General features: G+C 34.1%; 1 non-coding gene across 1 annotated transcript; it reads right to left on the bottom strand.

Moving 5' to 3' along the window:
• Window positions 1-11,796: 11,796 nt before the first annotated feature.
• Window positions 11,797-11,903, bottom strand: LOC126000321 (U6 spliceosomal RNA). Its single transcript, XR_007492670.1, has one exon. It is a non-coding gene; the product is annotated as a U6 spliceosomal RNA (small nuclear RNA).
• Window positions 11,904-12,806: the final 903 nt, after the last annotated feature.

Here is a 12,806-nt window from a genome sequence, read left to right as displayed (position 1 = left end):
TTGTAACAATCCTCAGAGACAATTAGAGGAGAGCTGGAACACCAGCTCACTCCATGAAGCTCACCACAAGAGTGGTGAGCACAGTTATAGAAATAACTACACTGAGAACTACCATAATCAAGTGAATGAATGAGGGAACTGGAAAGCCTGTCTGGAGTACAGGTGGGGGTGGGGTGGGATGGAGGGAGATTTGGGACTTTGGTGGCGGGAATGTTGCACTGGTGAAGAGGGGTGATCTTTATAGGACTGAAACCTTATCACAATCATTTATGTAATCAAGATATCCAAATAAAGAGAAAAAAAAGAAAGGAGATTTCAAAAAAGTGTGTAATATATTGATATTTCTAATATAAAATGTCACTAATTTCTAAAAACATTTCCTTGTTCTCACTAGATAATAAAATCAAAGCATTTGAATAAAACATCCTCTTACATATTCCTGTAATTTTACTGACTGATTATTACCCAAGTAGAATATAAACTGAGTTTGCAGTTTTATCAGTCACTTGCAGCACTTATTTACATGATGTGAGCTTCCTTGAAACTCATGCCATGGAACTAAATTAATTTTCTGGTCAAAAGCACTGCTTATTTTATATTCAATTATTTCTGTTGTTAGAGATTTAGTTGTTTTTCAGAAAATTCCTTCAACAAAACACTCCCAGTGAAAGTTTATAAATTCTAAATACAAGTAGATTGCTGAAATTTTGATAAGTGAATATTCAGTTACTAAAATCATTAGATAAATAATTTTAATAGACATCGCAAGAAGGGAAAATTTTAGTATAAAAATAATGCTTTATTTAAATTGCTAAAATATAGAAAAATATCTTAAATAATTGAACCCCAACTGCAAACATGTTTCCAATCATGGTGCTTAAATAAAGATATTAATTTTAAAAAGTGATGATGAATTATAGTATCTGTTAGTAGTATTGTCTATTAGTGTTAACAGATACTCAATTGTTCTATGGAAAATATTCTTTTGATGAAGAGGTGTTGATCTAAACATGAGTATATATAATATAGAATTAGGTTCTCATCACTAATACATATGATAAAATAACCTTATGCTATAAGGCTTATGGTAATAAATACCACATGCTAGAAGTTTAAGGAAAGTTGGGTTGTGAAGAGAGGGTACAATGATCTATTTTCATTGTTACTTAGGAACTCAGTTTTCTGGAATTTTATCACAGAATGAATTAGTTAATATTACCATGAAGGCACTAAAGGAAGATGGTGCATCAAACAATAACTTAAAATTTCTACTTACAAATACCACTGAAAATACATTGCCTAACTTTAGAAGTGTTTGGTAATGCCATTTTATCAGGGTGCTCTGAACGAATTCAGATTTGTGACAGCCCTAGAGTAACTGCAACTGTTTTTGGCTTGAACTTTATTGCATGCAGATAACAGAACTTTAAAGGTGTATACACTAACTGAAAATAGAACACCATTTGAATAAATTTTCCAGATTGTCTTTTCCCCCTGGAAATCCCATTAAAATTAATTCATACTAAATTACTTGGAGCGTTCCTCGACTTCACTGACAATCTACCGAGTTATGTAAAATAAGATTATTTTTCTATCATGAATCAGGGGAAGCTCAGCAGCAGCTTGTCTTTGTTCTGTGTCACAATGAAAGGCTTTCTTAGAAATAAATGAGTCAGTGCGTTTAAAACATTTAATGGGTGTTATCTATTGCAAAATACTATATATGAATTACTGTTGCATATTTCAAGGATTGAAAGAGATAAATGAACCATATGAAAAATGTGAAATCTAAATTTTGCAAAACACGTACAAGATAAGAATAAATATAAAATACCATGCCATAAAATCTAGTCATAATTACATGCTTTATATTTCCTGATATAATGTAAGTTGAATAATTATATATAAATTAAACAGATATAATGAAATAGAATTTGCCAACATGAAACAAAAACATATGAGTTATGCAGCAGGCAGAAAAGGAATCCTGGCACCCAACAGAATATAATTCAAAACATCTCTAAAATTTACATACACACATATCTTTACCATTCAAATCCAGTTCGCTATATTCTCTATCTTAAAGTAGTTGTTTTTTAACTTTTCTTTCAGCAACATACATTTTAAAATATTGAATCATTTTATGGTCCTGTGTTGTACAAATTTATTTTATCCATAATATGTGTTACTACACATACTAAAACATAGGAAACTACAACATATAAAACTACACATACTAAAACACCTCCACAATTACTCTCTAGGCAAATGAAATCAGGAGTTATTTTCCTGAAAAGACATATCAGAACATAGCATATCAGAACATGGATATTGTTAGGTTAGGAGATTTAGTGAGTAATATTGTGCTGAAATGCAACAACAAAAATAAAATAAGATTTATCTCAATTAGGGTATTGAAACTCTAATCACAACATACACAAATCTTTTAAAAATAATGAAGAAAGAAAGGCATTCACATGCTCTGGTAGACAGGGACACCACTTCTATCAAACCGTGGAGCTCAAACCCTCATTGATGAGGAATTTAAAGTAATGTTCCACGTACATGGCATGGAACTAGGGCAATAATTAGAAGAACAACTGAATCAACTGAAAAAGGAATTAATACAGGTGTCAAAGAGTTCATACAATGGGTGGAAGGAATTAAAATACAATATTTAGACATAATCACAGAATCCAACAGGAAGACCTTACCAGTGTTATTGAAGACAAAAAATGGCCACCATAAATGGAAGGAATATAAGATTTATGATAGAATATCAAGAGGAATAATTTTGGAATCAGAATTAAAATGGAAACCAAGGAAGATAAAAATGACTCCTTGAAATGAATGACAATGAAGATACAATCTGTCAGAATTCATGAAAATATATAATATTGTGCTAAGTGAACAATTCATAGCATTGCAAGATTGAAGTATGAAAGAAGAAAAATCCCCAAATAAAAACCCAAACACAAATCTCAAAAATCTGGAGAAGAAAAACCAAACAAAATAAAATAGTAGTAGAAGTAGAGATAGAGTAAATTCGCAAACAATAATCAACATCAAAGAAAAAAGAAACAATGCCACATGGCGTTGTCGGCGCATATGGGGGCCATAAGAACAAGCCCAACAATCCCCATGACATGGCTCAATCATAAGCATTAAACTGAGAGACTCTTCCACCAAAATTCCTTATTGAACAACTCACAAAGAGAAGACAAGATAAAAAGTGAGTAGAATCGTCACTGTAAAAGAATATTTAGAAAGAGTTATAGCTGTCAAAGAAAATACACATAAAATATTCAAAAGACAAATAACTACATTCTGAACTATCCTAATAATGAGAATGTACGAGGGAAATAGAAAACCTGTCTATAGTAGAGGCGGGGGTTGGGTGGGGAGGAGGGAGATTTGGGACATTGGTGATGGGAATGTTGCACTGGTGATGGGTGGTGTTCTTTACATGACTGAAACCCAAATACAATCATGTATGTAATCAAGGTGTTTAAATAAAAAAAAGATTGATTCTCCTCTATCTCCTCTCTTCTCTCCTCTCCTCTTTTCTCTTATCTTTCTCCTTCTTTTATCTCCTCTTTACTCCTCTTCTCTTTTAATTTTCTTTTTTGTTTCTTTTTTCCCCTTCCCTTTCCTTTCTTTTTCTTTCAGTCTTTTCTTCCACATTTTATTAACACTTAAATATGTATATATATATATATATATATATATATATATTTAGCGGTGCATTCCAATTGATCATGTGTTCTGTGTTCTCCCCCAAGATGTTATCTTATCATTCCATTTTCTTAAGTTGGTAATAATTGTATACTCCTGTTTATCTGGAATATTTGGGGAGCACTCAGTTGGTTAAGGGTATACTCATGGCTCTGTGTTCAAGAGTCAGTCAGGGGATCTTATGTAGTTCTGAGGCTCAACCTCTGTAGGTAGAGCACAAGAAAGCACCTGAGTATTATCTCTCTAATGCCAACATTCATGTTTCAAAGGTTTAATTCTAAGTAATAAAATCCTAAAATTTTACATGGATTAGTTTACAGAGTTTATATTTTCTGCCATTTACTTATTCAATAACTATATCTCAAGGTATATAAATGAGATAGTAAAAGCAAAAAATTAAAATACAGTAAAATTAAAGTCATTATTTGTTGGGTTACTGGTTTTTACCCTAATCAAATATGGCTTCCTCTTTACATATGTAAAACCCACCTGGGTTGGAAAAACCTCTGAATAAGCTCCTACCCCAACCTGTTTTCCAGCCATTGGGGCTGTTCTAATCTTCCCAATAAAGACTGTGGTTTCAACATATATACATATATATGTATATATAATATATATATATATGTGTGTGTGTGTGTGTGTGTGTATCCATGTGTGGAAAGATCCCCAGAACCGTGTTTCATCTCTCCAGCCTGGTTTAGATTATTTCCTGCAGGAGCCCTTTTCAAGACCCACTTCCCCTTTCCTTCAATTGGGATGTGAGTAATTATCTACAATTATTAACAAATAGTCATGAAATAAAATGACCAGAGAAAGAGTGACAGAAAATTGGAAAAAGTGAGAGTATCATTAGCCTTTGAATAACTTTGGGTTTCCAATCCAATTATTTCTATGCGATAACATAAATTGGTTAATTAATCGTTCTAAGAGACTTCTTGAAACAATGATTAGACACTTAGCACGTGTAAGGGGCTCAGTGCTGGAGATAAAATAACACTGCAGAGAGCTGATAAGTTCACTAAAGAACTTCTAACAATAGAACTTTACTTATGGATTTTAATTACTGTGGTAAACAGAAAGATGGTAATAAAAGGGGCTAGAGAAAAGGCATAATTGTAATGGTTATTAAAGGCATATAGACACTATTAAGCTTGACATTAATGTTGCAGATAATGTTTAGTCATAAAATATTTTAAACAGGCAAATAATATTTTATTTGCACATTATATAAAAGTAATTCTGCTTGTAAAATAGTAGTTCAGGGAGGAACAATGTTTGGATGGACAGCAGCCAGTGAGTGCAATTACAATGTAGGTGAGAATTTTAAATAACAGGAAAACAAAAGAGGAAAAGAGAAATGATTTTCTTTGTCCTAAATTACCATTGCTTTTGTCAATATATGTTTTGTTTTCCTATTCATAAACAAAAATGTTAGGATGGCTTTATTCTAATATAACAGCTTTTAAACGACAAATTTATTTCTATTGCATTTTCATTGTAATTTATATAATAATACTTATTTTTAAATTACAGCTTCATAGGGTTAGTATAGCAAAAATATACTTGAGCTACATTTCTCAGGCTCAGGTTCAGTCCACAACAGGGTATAATTCTCTGAGCCCAGACAGGAATAATATATTACTATTAGCAGTTTTGAACACTGCTGGATGTACTCGCAAATAAAATAACTAACTTCACTTAAACAATTTTATTAATGTTGGTAATTTTAGATAATCACCTTTGAATGTTAATTTATATCAGAACAGCACAAGTTCTATTGTTTGACAAAATAGATGTATATTCAAAATACAATAAAGTATAGATTTGCTAATATATTTCAAGTTCTCCAATATGAGTGCAATTAGATGGTTCCTCTTTATTCAATCACATATATATTTTAATTTTTAACTTTATCTTATTGAAACCATTTTGATCTACAAAGTCCTTCATAGTTGAATTTCAGATATACGAGGAATCGGGGCCATTCCCACCACCAGTGTCAACCTCCCTCCACCAATGATTCCAGAGTCAATCTTATATCACCACCCTTTGTCCACTGGCCTGCAGGTATAACAGGCCATTTAAGTTTAGATTCTTAAAGTTTAGGTCTCTTGATTCTATTGTCATTGACTTTGGCTTGGATACTTAGTTCAGTTCTTTTCCTCCACCAATGTACCTGAGACTACTTGGTCCCTGGCTCCCATCTTTTCTCTTTTATAGGAAACTGCTGAAATATAAGGTAAAAACAAAGTAACCCACATGCTAAGGGTTCTATAAAAAAGTGGGAGCCCCTTTTAAACGATAAAAAAGAAAAGAACAACAATAAAGGGGATTTGGCAGTTTTTGCATAGGCGCAGCAAAAGTTGGGGAAAATAGAAAGGAAAAACTGTTGGCCTAAAAATGGGGAGATCCTACCCATGAAGCATCCTGCCATAAGGACAACTACAGGCTCTAGGCATATTAAGTTGTCTAACTCCAAAGTCTTTCTTCGTGTTCTAAGTAAACATTCTCCTCAATCACAGCTATTCTTTGCAGGACTTAGTTCATAGCTAAGATGTGCAATCAACCTAGATGTCCAGCAACAGACAAGTGGATCATGAATATATGGTACACATAGACAAGGAATACTACATACCTGTAAGGAATGATGCCATCATCCAATTTGCAGCAGCATGGATAGACCTAGAAGATATACTAAATGAAGTAAGCCAGGAAAAGAAGGACAAATACAGACTGATGTCACTTATATATAGTACTTAGAATAACTGCATGAAGAACACAGTGATCTAAATGATAGATATATTTAACACCATTAACCTTAGAGTTAATAGAGAGTAGAAAAGAAATAACTGAGTCAAAGAGGAGAAACACAAAAGCTTATATTCTCTTCTATACTTCAAAGAGACATTCAGCAATGAATGCAGCTCTTTAGATTGCTCTTTATAGATATCTATAATAATATTCCAATGAGCTTATTCACAGAAACAGGTGCAGAATGTGTTGGGAAGTCATAGAATCCCACTGTAGTGCTTATCATAAGAATTTTAGTATCTTAATTTTAATATGTCTATAATAACTGTTTAATCTTTTTGTCCACAGTTGTACTGGGAGATATAGGTTGGTCACCCTAGTTTCACATTGCAATGCTAAATTATATTAGACTCAAAAGAAAGTGATCATTAATTTAATGTCTTGACATTTCCCATTTAACTATGCCTGCTATATATGATCTAATGTTTATGTCCACATATAACATTGATTTTTAATAGAGTGAATAGCATGTGATACAATAAACCTCTTAAATATTTTTTTCTGTTTTAGCTGACCATGTATTCTTTACATTTGACCCTTCATTGTTTTAAGTCTTGGCAAAATGTTCTTTCTTCTCATTTGTACCACAAACAGAACAGAAAAAAATTATTTTCTCTAAATAATGTGGATTCCACTGAAGAGTGAAAGAATTCATGAGCACCTGGAACTTATCGCCTGTGACAATGTGAATTAATCTTTAAATCCTTTCCCTATTTTCTGAAGAAAATTTGCAAAGTTACTCAGTCACAAAGTTAATTAGAATTTAGTCACCATAAAATATTTTCCCATTTTCAGTAATTTTCTGAACTTTAAAAAGTTGTAGTTTATAATGGGCAATATCTTCAATTATATGTATGAAAATAATCAAAATATGACAACATTTTACATTTATTTTCTTTGATTTCAGACTTTGAAATATATTATGGACTGAATTGTATAACACAAAATGCTTAAGTTTTAACCTCTAATATATTTTAATGTGACCTTATTAAAAAAACAAATACTTTCTTTGGTGGTACACTCAAATAAAAAGTAGGTTGTTACAGTGGGCCCAAATACAGTAGCTTTGTGTCTGTATAAGAAGAGAACATAGATCCAGGGAAATTGCATATGAAAGGAGAAGCCCATGTGGTATTGACAATGATAATTGGCAAAATAATTCTAAGTATTGATGGCCTCCAGCAGAAAGCAAAATATGCAATGCTACTACATAAAGTATCATATGGGAGCATGAACCTGTCACCACTTTGATTATATATGTACAGCCTCTGGAACAGGAAGAACATATATTTTTGTTATTTTATATCATGCAGTTTGCATCTTTTTTGTAGTAATGTAATAATAACATGTAAAATAATGTAGTATGTTTTTATTGTAGACTTTGGAAATTAATTTAATTTATAGTACAAGTATATATATTATTTTCTTTGAGTTAATATAGAGCATATAGCATACAGCAAAAAGATACAGAATTGAATAATCCCAAATAATGTTTGTTCAATAGCTATCAGGACCAATGTGCATTTAAGACAGTTTCTGGTTCAGAAGAAAGAACGATTACAGCTTGCTGATTAATTAAAAAATGCTTGGGACTTTTTTATAGTTCATGTTTTTTAATTTAAATGGTTTATATTTACATGATGATATTGAATTAAAATACTACCCTAATTCATAGTGAAAGTGATCATTATGTATGACTAATATATGATAATGATTAAATAAAGTCATTTTCACAACAATGTAGTCATAATTATGATAAAAATGTGAAAATATAGAAGTAATGGCCTGAAGTATTCAATAGAGCTACATATGAACCTAGGTTAGTAATGTTTCATGGTTTCATCAAAAAGATTATTAGGTCCACTGAGATATTACAGACTTCAGGAGATTTTCATGCATCCAACCCCATTTTGATCCCTGGCTTGTGGACCCCTCAGTATGGCTTTGGAGACCACCTAAGCTTTGAGAGGAAATCCATAGTACCATAGAACCTGTGCAGCAACACAACCTCATGCTTAGCAATCTAGATGTCAGAGCTCTGATACAAGTGGCTCACTAAATGTACATTAAAGTAAATCTCCACAAAACTATGTCACTATACATTGTTAGGGAATTGGCAAGAAAAAGGACAGGCAGTTTCCTAAAAGCAGAGAAGCAAAAATTACATGTAAATCAAAAAAATAAATACACAGAAATTTTCTAATAAAACTACCAGAGAAAATGGAATGGCATATACAAAGTATTTAATGAAAAGAAACACCAACCACCAACCTTGTACTCTATAAAGTTATCAAGTGGGTTTAAAGGAAAAATAAAAACATTCTCAAAAAAAAGCAGCTGATATTTGTAGCATCTAAGTCAATTCTTGTAGGCATGAATAGTACATGAACACAGATAAAAATAAAAGAGCAGGGTTGGAGAGATAGCATAGTGGGTTCAACTTTTGCCTCACATATAGCCAATATAGGTTTATTTTTTAAATTTTGTTAAATATCTTTATTTAAACACCATGATTACAAACATATCGTAGTTGGGTTTCAGTCATAAAAAACACCCCTTTCACCAGTGGAACATTCCCAGCATCAATGACCCCATTTTCCTCCTCCCCCAACACCCTGCCTATATTCAAGAAAGACATTCTACTTGTCTCACTCATTATCATTGTCATGTTAGTTGTCAGCTTTAATTCACAAAATATCATGTAGTCTCTTGAACACCCAGGAAGGACAGAGCCAGAATTAAGCCCTGAGCACCACAGAGTGTGGCCCCAAACCAAAAAAAAAAATAAAGCAAAGATTAAAAGCCTAAATAACCAAGCTCATCATAGATACATGACAATGTGGTACTTCAGAGCAATAATTTCTCAAAATACCAGTGATTTTCCATTAAAAAGGCAGAGTGCCTGGATGAGTCAGGAAACAAAACCCATCCTACATCACTTGTAAGGTAACTGCTTAAACTTAATAGTAAGCACAATCTCAGATTGAATTATTGGAAAACAACCCAACAGGCAGGCTAACAAAGGCAGAAAACTCCATAACATTAGTCCAAGAAGTACTCAAGATAAAGAAAGCATAAGAAGCAGTATAAAAATCACATATGTTTAAAGGATCAGTAGATCAAGAAGACTTAGCTCTCACCAACATATCTGTTCTGAATGCAGCAGAGACAACACAGTTTATAAACCATCTACAAATAGACCTGAAAAAGGATTTCCTGGCAATGCAATAGTAATGTGCAAATTAAAAACAGTGCTCTCATGTGAACAAAACAAATAGCCAGAACATAGATAAATCAACAAGAACCTTACAAAAAAAAAGAAACCTAATAGACTGGGAGAATATATTTGCATACAATAAATAAGAGAAAAAACTAATATGCTCATAATCCATAAAACACTCAAGATTCAGAAACAAACAAAAAAGGACCCAACAAACCTGTTAATGAATAGCCATTTCCTATAAATAAATAGCCACTTTTTTTGGTGGGGGAGCCACTCCTGGCTTTGCTTAGGAGTTACTCTTGGCTCTGCACTCAAAAGTCACCCCTGGAAGGCTCAGGGAACCATATGGGATGCCATGAATCAAGTTTGAGTCTGTCCCAGGCCAGCTGTATGCAATGCACATACCCTACCTCTGTTGAGTAGTCACTTTTGAGGAGAATATGGATGGCTAATAAGCATATGAAAATTTGTTCATTATTACCTAACAGCAAAGGCACATAAATCAATGAGATAAAATCACACACCAGTAAGAAAGACATATAAAATAAATCTGAAAATAACAAATATTAACAGGTTTGTAAACAAAGAACTCTGATTTACTATTGAAGTATCACCTGGACTAGCCATTATGGCAGAAATATAAAGGTTTCTCAAAAACATAACAATGGAACTTTCATTTAACCCATCTATCCCACTTCTAGACATCTATTTCCAAAACAAAAACACATAAAATTTAAAAATACATGCACATATATATTCATTTCAGCTTTTAGAACAATAGCCCAGATATTAAAGCAATCCAAGTTTCTAACAGCAGATAGCTGTATCAAGAAGTTTATACACAGGGCTCACCCAAATATGACTGGATGTTGTGCAATGTCTGTGTTCAGCCACAAGATCTACTGGAGAGAACAATCTTCTATGTGCCCACACAAGCAGAAGCAATTCCCAGAGGTATGTACTTCACCCAAACTTTATGGGATATCAGACAGAAGCTGTGGAGTCAGAACCTATATGAAAGAATAAATATCTGCCATCAAATGAGGTAGAAGCCACATACAGGAATGTGGGGTTCATTGAAACTTGATTAGGTAGCATGCAGCAGCTGTGCATGGTTCCCAGATCTATGGGAAAATACAAACTTCAGCCTGCCTACAGAGGTAGACGCCATGTCCAGTGGCATAGTCTTCCAAGTGGGCATGAATAAGATTATCTCATACCCACATAAGATAATCATAAGTTAATATGATTTAATACCCTGAGACCTCCCTGATAGTGGTGAAGACTGATAATTACACAGTAAAAAAGCACTTTGAAACTACAAAAGGAACAATGAGAAAGCAGCCCTAAAACCCACTATATCCCATTGGTGAAGACTGAAATCATGTAGACCCAATCAGTTTGAATCACCCACATAACCTGTCTAAAATGGACTTAAGAGTGGAATTGATTAGGATTTTCAATGAGCTCAAGTAAATAATGGAACAGACCACCGATAAAACACAGGATGGAAAAGCAGAAGTGAGAAAACATACAAACAGAAATGTTTCATCTAAAAATCCTGGTAAGCGAAATGGAAAATTCACTGGAATACCTCTCTAGCAGACCAAAAGCTTCTAAGGACAGAATCAGTGAGCTTTAAGATGAAGTGCAGACAAAAACAGAATATGGGAAAAATCCTTAAAATAAATGAACTGATGATGGAAAAAATTTACAAACTTAACAAACAAATGACAATAGAACTTTGAGATAAATTCAATAGAAATAGTTATTAGGGTCTCAGAGACTCAGGAAGGATACTCCACGAAGAAGCAGCAGTCAAAAACAAAATTTTTGAGAAGTTACAATAGCTAAAGAAAAGAATTCATGCACTCACATCCTGGATGGCCAAAGAGTATCAGCTGAAAAGAGACCCAAATAAGAACACTCAAGGCAATCCTAATCATGATCATGAAAAGCATAGGGATAGAATACTGAAAACAGCACAATCACAAAAGGATAATAAATACAAAGGAGCATCTTTTTTTTTTAATATTGAACGCTTCACGAATTTGCGTCCCATCCTTGCGCAGGGGCCACGCTAGTCTTCACTGTATCGTTCCAATTTTAGTATACGTGCTGCCGAAGCGAGCACCAAAGAAGTATCTTTAAGATTTAACTAATTAGATTCAAATCTCCAGGCCAGACAATATAGTAAAAATATCAGACAAATAAATATCTCATTAAGAATATGGAGGCCAGAGAGATAACATGGAGGTAAGCCGTTTGCCTATTGTGGAAGGTCATTGGTTTGGATCCCGGCATCCCATATGGTCCCTCGAGCCTGCCAGGAGCGATTTCTGAGCATGGATCCAGGAGTGGCCCCTGAGCGCTGCCGGGTGTGACCCAAAAACCAAAAAAAATTTTGGGCCAGAGAGATAGCATGCAGGTAAGACATTTGCCTTTCATGCAGAAGGTTATTGGTTCGAATCCCAGCATCCACTATGGTCCCCCAAGCCTGCCAGGAGCAATTTCCGAGCCTGGAGCCAGGAGTAAACCCTGAGGGTTGCCAGTGTGACCCAAAACCAAAAATATATATATATGTTTGTACCAAGACCAAAACAGGTGTAGGACCACTAAGGAGTAAGCTAGGCTCAGAGGGGACCACATATTCTAGCAGCCCCGGGGGTGAGGGAGGAGAATATGGGAGGTAGGATGGGAAAAGAGGTGTAGGGAGGATAATTCGGTGATGGGAATCCCCCTGATATTATGTTAATATGTACCTAAAATATTATTGTCAACAATATATAAGCCACTATGATCAAAATAAAAATTATATTTAAACAAAAAACGAATACTTCACCCAGGGGCCGGAGAGATGGCACAGTAGTAAGGCATTTGCTTTAGACGCAGGACGGTGGTTCGATCTCAGCATCCCATATGGTCCCCCAAGCCTGCCAGGAGCGATTTCTGAGCATAGAGCCTGGAGTAACCCCTGAGCACTGCCTGGTGTGGCCCAAAAGCCCAAAAAAAAAAGGATACTTCACCCAGACTAGAA

This window comes from Suncus etruscus, chromosome X, assembly GCF_024139225.1.
Source record: "Suncus etruscus isolate mSunEtr1 chromosome X, mSunEtr1.pri.cur, whole genome shotgun sequence".
Taxonomy (NCBI): Eukaryota; Metazoa; Chordata; class Mammalia; order Eulipotyphla; family Soricidae; genus Suncus; species Suncus etruscus.
The sequence above is the reverse complement of the archived record's forward strand: the minus strand, read 5'-3'. Positions and strand labels throughout refer to the sequence as shown.